This window comes from Monodon monoceros, unplaced genomic scaffold (assembly GCF_005190385.1).
Source record: "Monodon monoceros isolate NGI ecotype Baffin Bay Population unplaced genomic scaffold, NGI_Narwhal_1 Super_Scaffold_12, whole genome shotgun sequence".
Lineage (NCBI taxonomy): Eukaryota > Metazoa > Chordata > Mammalia > Artiodactyla > Monodontidae > Monodon > Monodon monoceros.
Window position 1 is genome coordinate 48,870,516 of NW_021703768.1, and position 6,810 is coordinate 48,877,325.

Consider the following 6,810-nt stretch of genomic DNA (forward strand, 5'->3'; position numbering starts at 1 on the left):
AGTAGTCTGAAACACTAGCAAACATCCAAAAACCTGCAGGGCTTTTAAAAACACAGACTTCTGGGTCCCACCCCTGGAGTTTCAGATTCAGTAAGTCTGGGGTAGGGCCCAATCATTTCCATTTCTAACCAGCTCCCAGATGCTGCTGATGCTGCTGGTCTGGGAGCAATCCTTTGAGAACCACCAGTCTGTCTATTCAACAACCAATTAAACATTTTTCTAGGAGGCAACATTCTGTAGTACTCACAAGGACAGGCACGAGAATCAGGGCTGGGTCGTTGTCCAACTCTGCCACTAACTCTGTGATCTTGGGTATGTTATGTCTTGAGCCTTAATTTCCTCACTTGTAAAATGGGGATAATGAAAGTGCCTCCTTCATAAGGGTTGTGAAGGTTGAAATAAAATCAAGCTTGCAAAGCTCTTAGCACACTTTAGCTAGTCTTTAAACCCTTGCCTTCAGACAATTTACAATTTGGGGCCATGGAAATGAGACTAACCTTAGAGAACAGTATTGAGTGGCAAGGGCTGTGAAAAGGAAGAGCAGAGGAGCAATTCAGGAGGATTTTCTGTTAGAAGTGAGGTGTGTGCTGAGCATATGTGATGGATGGGAAGGCAAATAGGACAACTTATGGAGGCTTGGAGGTGGGAATTAGATTGGTATGCTTTTTGAACAGAGAGGAATTTAGACTGCCCAGTGGGTAGGAAAGCTGCCAAGTGGCCCAGGAGAGAGGGAGATTGTGCCACTTCTGGGGGTCCAGTGAGAACCTCACAGCACAGATGCAGCGTGTGTGGGCAAGAGCCTAGGAGTCCTAGAAACTGCTCTTGGGCTTTGATCAAAACTTGGGAGCTTGGGGAAGCTGAAATGTCCTGCCTGTTTCTCAAACCCCAATTGCATTTCTTGGGGCTGCTCAGTGGGCGGGCCTCATCCCTGTGTCTCCGTTCTGTTTACCCCACAAGCATTCGTGTCTTTGGTAAGAACTGCTGCCTGGCAGAGAAGCCTTGGGAAGCTTTGCTGTCTTCTAAGCTGTCTTCTAAGAAACAGGAAGTCATTATTTGCCCAAAGCAAACAAACTCACAAACTGCAGGGTTCACGTTCAGTCCAAAGCTGCAGTCCCAGGAGGTGTGTGTGTGGGCTGAGGACGCGGGGACCGAGCAAAGAATCCTTTCCCCTCCCCTTTTCCTCTGGCCAAATAAACAACTGCGATAATTTCACAGCCATGACTTGCTGGAAGCCTTGAGGTAAGTCACCCCCGCACAATGTATAGATGCTGAGCAGAGTTTTCTTCCCCAGACAGCATCCATTCCCAAGTGGGGCTCTTCTTCCCATGACATCAGCAAAACCATTTCCATGATTCCTGGAATTGGAGGGAAATTAACCTCCCACGTGCCATGTTTTTTTCCTTTACCAAGAGAGAAGAAGGGAATGAGCATTTATTGGAAGCTTACTGTCTGCCTGTGTTTGGCACCAGCCTTGCCTAGGTTCTTTCATTGAAATCTTCCAACATCCTGTCAAATGGGAACTGTTTTCTGCATTTTACAGATGGGAAAATATGAGGCTCTGAAAGGATGGTCACTCTCCCAATGTCACTGACTAGAGTTGCCATTTGAATTCCTGTCTGGCCGATTGTACATGTGCTCAAAGCCACAAGCCTCTCTGTTACTTTTAGAGTTGCTGGTAATGCCGTTTCTCCCTCCCCGACTTCCTTTAAAAAGTTTTGTCTTGACTCTTCACAAATGGGACGTATAACTTTTCTGCAGCATATGCAGTTCATGAGGCTAAGGAAATAGCACTGTCCTACTTATGTGGGGCTTGTAAGAAAAAACTGCGAGAATGGTGGCCCCCTGAAGAACGTCCCAAATAGGACACTACAAAGGACACAGAGAGTAAGCCAGCAAGATTTACTATTTACCTTATTCAGGCCGCATGTGACGCAGTGTGTATGGGGACAGAGGAAGGCTGTCGGCAGAGAGGGGCTATGAGAAGACATCTCTAATCTCCTGGTTGGGTGGAGAAGGTTGTCCCTATCCTGGGCTTGGATGAACTGTGTGTTCAAAGGGTAATATTTGAAAGCACAGAGCACAGTGACCTCTGGAGCCAGAATGCTCGGGTTCAAATCTTGGCTTTAGCATGTATTAGCTGTGTGCTCTTTTGTTACCTTAGTTGCTGCTTCTGTGAAATGGGGATGATAAAAGTTCCTATCTCACAGGCAGTAAAGTGCTTACAAATATGCCTGGAACATGTGAACCCGGGACTCAGGAACCGCTGGAATGCAGGAAGAGGGCAGCCTCTCCAGCCAGCCCAGGAGTGGGTGGGCCCTGCCCAAACCCATGCAGCTCCTCTGGCTCTGGGCCCCAAAGCCACCTCCAGGCCCAAACAGATCAACTGGGCGTGACCTCGGTGAGGCTGTATCTTTCTTCTTGACAGATGTTTGGATGACTGTAGTGAAACCTCTTGGCCAAACCTTTGAAATATTTAAGTATATTTATTCCAACCAATTAATTATTCATGAGTCATAGTCTTCAACATTATATCAGTTTCTTCATCCAGGCTTTAAGAAGAAAACCAAGAACTGCAACCAAGATTGAAAAACAAAAAGGACAGAAAGTCTCTTTGTATGTATCTTCTCATCGTGTATAACCAAGCCCCTCCCAATGGGCTTCCCCATCTTCTCTGTGCTTGTTTAGGGAGCTCAGCGACAAGTGACTCTTGAGGGGACCATTTGTGCTGAGGCTGGCTGAGGGCTTCAGATATCCTCTGTGGCAGAGAGGGCCCAGCAATGGGTGGCGTCCCTGAACCCTCAACTGTGGTTGGCACCAGTGCCCGAGAGACTGGGGAGGGACTTCCTTTGAGATGTCACTTCTTTACCTAGTCAACCTAAAGAGTTCTTAGGTTACAAAGACAATTGTAATTATATCGCAAGCTGGGTCTTCATAATGCTCAATACTGGTCAGTAGCGAGAATAATAGTACTGATGGTGATTGTAATTTTTGAGTGCTTACTACGTCCCAAGCATGGCCTTGAATCCCTTAAAGTATCAGTGAAGTCTTTCTTTTGCAAGTAATAGAGAACCTAGCTATAGCAGAGGCTGCTGGCGCCAGCCTCTATCCTCTTGGCCCCATCATTTTCATGAGCACCAACCCATCTTCCAGCTGCCAGCTCCTGCAACTCTGTCTGAGGGACTTTTCTGAAAGCAGAGGTCCACTCCGCCTGTTCTCAGGTCGGGCCAGCCGTGCCAGGGAGGGAATGCCTTTCATTCATACACTGGAGCAGACCTCAACCTTGACAAGGGGAGCCCGTGTATAAGTATCCTGGCCCTTGGCCTTTCGGCTGGGATAACTCTGAGAGGTGTGTTTGCATTGTTTCCAGAGCTTCTCCACGGGACTACGTTTCAGCCGCCCACAGTGACACTTGCTAGATAATGTCTCCGTTACTGGCTTTCTTCCCTTCTCTGCCTCACTCCCCTACTCTCCTTTCCATGTTTCCTACAGTTGGCTCGCACATAAATGCCTTGTGGGTGAGTCTTTGTCTTTCTGAGGAAAATAAATGAAGACTCCCAAATCAAACTGTCTTAAGGTAAAAAAGAAGTGTATTTGCTTGTGTAACTGAACATCTGGCTTCAGGACTGGCTTGAGTCAGGTTTGCAGTGATGTCCGCGGCCTCCCCCGAGCTCTGCTCTTGGCTCTGTCTCCTCTGATTTGGCTCTATCCTCCAATTTTTCTAGCTGCCCTCAGGCTCACATCATCACCATATCCAAGCCAGAGGAGGAGAAAGGCCAATTCCCTGATAACTTAAAACCTTGGAGAGTGGAGTCTTACTACTCCCAGTTGCCCAGACTTGAGCCATGTACCATCCTTGTAGCAATCACAGTGGCTGGGTAGCTGGTGTGTGCAGATTGCTTATCCTGAGCTGGGTGTTCTGCCCCGGGAAGGTCCCAGGCTGAGAGCAAGGGCAGGGTGGTTTTCCCACAGAGAAATTGGAGCACTGTCACTGCGCAGAAGGCAAAGGGGTGCTGGCTGCAGACACAAAAGGTAGCACCAATATTTGTGCATTCCTTTCTTCCTCACGGTTTTCTTCTCAACAGGGAGGATCCTGAGTCTCAGAACAGTTATTCCTCCAAGGTCACCCAGCTGGAAAGGGGCAGAGTGACCTGGGCATGCTGATTTAACTGTTTCTAACACTATCTCTGCTACCCATATTGACTTAAATGTATTAAAATGACTGAACGTACGTTCATTCCCCAACCTTTTGATTTAGGGCCACAGCCTTGTTTTCGGGTGTAGGCTCCGCTGATTCCCAGTCCCTCTCATCTCTCTTGTGTAGAGCATTCCCACAATGCCTCGCCTGTGGTTCTAACTTCAGTGTCTTTAGACGGAAATGCTTGGTAAGCAGTCTGAGTACAGCATTCTTAGATTTGCACATGCCCCTCCTCAATCTTTTACATTTGTCTCCTCCACTGCTATCTAATTTGACAGTAATCTTTTTTGGAAACTTGCCTTCATTGAGCTTTTCCAAAGCAATCAACTTAATTTTCATGGAAACAAAAGTTCTCTTTTGTTTTGTATTTCCCCAGTTTACAAGATAGTTAATTAAATTACTTGAGCACAGTGACACATGTAGCTGGCATCAGTAGGTTTGGGAACACACACAGCTGACTCTTGGTTAGCACACAGCTCAGCTGGCAGAAGATGGTACAGGTATCCTAGAGCGACAGCCTGCCAACCGAGAGGGTCAGCCTGCTGTGGACGGCAGAGAAGATTTTACAGCAAGGAGGGGAGCACTGGCCAGCTGGGGCAGTTGGTTGAGGGAAGCTGCTTGAGAACTTCTCTGCAAGCATCTAGAACCCTGCCTGGGACGTAAAAGGTGTTCATATGGGGTGGCTGCTGTCAGGCAAGACAGGGATTAGCTGTCGAACTTTCCTTCTGTGGCCACAGTTCCCCTGCTTAGTCATCTGAGGTTGTGCAGGAAGTGACAGAACCGCATGCCCTGATTGTCCTTAAGGTCATGGAAATGACTTGTCCCTCGTGATCAGAGAGGCTCAGCGTGAGGGAGAAGTGAGGGTGGGAGGTACCAAAGCACACCTCTTTCCCCCACCACACGCTGGATCCTTGTGACCCTCCCATGGGTCCCCAAGTGAGTATGCATTTGATGTCCTGCTCTGTGTACTGGTGGCTAAAGGGCATTTTTTTAGGGCCACCACTGCTTAGGCGTGCTTTTGCGCAAATTATAAAAAGGTACCCCCTTTGGGTGGATGAATGATGAAAAGGTGCTCTCTCTGGACACCTGAGTCCCAGTCTCCAGGTCAACACAGCCCCTTGGCAGAGCACACGGCCTGGCTAGTGGAGCATGTGCTCATTACCAGGCCCCTCATCCCCTACACCCAGGTGCTTTTGGGCAGTGCACAGACTGTGCAACCACTCAAGGGAGACCTTTGGCAAGTTCCCATAGTTCTAAGCCAAGGGACAGAGTAGAGCAGTCAGGCAGTGCTCTTCACACGCCACCGGCAGCAGCAACATCCCTGGGAACTTGCTAGAAATGCACATTCATGGGCCCTGCTCCAGCCCTGCTGAATCCCAGTCTCTGGAGGTGGAGTCCAGGCATCTGTGTTTTAACAAGCCCTCCAGGTACTTCTGATGCTTGCTGAGAACCACGGCAGTCAGAACTGCTGCAGCCTGGGTCAGCCTGCTTATTTACAGCTGTTGAGCACAGCAGAGCCTGCTCTTCCCTCTCCAGCCAACAGATTTGAGTCCACCCAGGCTGGGTCCCCAAGGCTGCTGGGAGGTCCTGCTTGTTCAGAACAGGACTTGTCAATATCATCACCGGACCCACCTCAACAAGTGCAACCCCTGCATTTCTCATGACATTTTTTGCTTTGTGGGAATGAGGAAAACTATTCATTTCCTGGAGCAGAGGACTTCTGCCAAGTCCCAGGCAGAGCTGGGCCTCATGTTCCAGGGGATTGAATGCCCCTCAGAATTGGGTTGAGAGGATGTGAGAGCTAGAGTGGGACTGTTTGGGTATGTGGGGAAGCAAATTCCCACACCCCAGACAAGTTCATCCTGCATTTGCGACTGAACCAAGGCAGAAGGTTGGGGAATGCTCAGCTCCTTTCCCCTCCCCCAAGCAAATGCAGTTGCTTTATTTTCTATGATCAGCCTGATGTCCTTGTGAGCCCACGATCATTTCTTGCACCCCATCCCTCCCCTCTGGGTAGCAGGGATAAAGCATATTCTGTCAGTTAGTGTTTCCTCTGCCCTGCATACTTTAAATTGTCTCTATCTGGTAAACATTTGATCTCTTTGAGATCAAAACATTTGAGCTCCGATGGAGGCTGCTTCATCCTTCTGCTTGCTTCTTTCTAAGGTGAGGTCTGGGTGTGGGGAAACTGGTCATTTCATCATCCCAGTGTTTTTGAGGGTAATGATTAGGGCATTTTGCAGGCAAAACAATACCTCCCAGAGGCAAAGAAACCATGGCTTGAGTTTCGAACACCAGAAGTCTATGTTAAAAGCTCAGTGAGGTCTAGTACAAATTTTAGTATTTAAAGCAGTAAGAATTAGAGGCACAAAAAGCAAGGCAAAGCAAAACAAAATCCTTTATATGTGGAAAAGGGAAGAATTAGGCTAGCTTTATCCTCCTTTCTCCTCTGTGAAAGGAAGTTCGAAAGAAGTTGATTATATTGCAGAAATTGAGAGAAACTTCCACTGTTCTAAAGTTCTGGGCCCAGCCCACATATCCTCAGAAGGTATGGAGACCCCAGTGCCTGCCAGGGAGCACCGGATACTGTGCTGAAAGGAGGGGGAGCACATTGT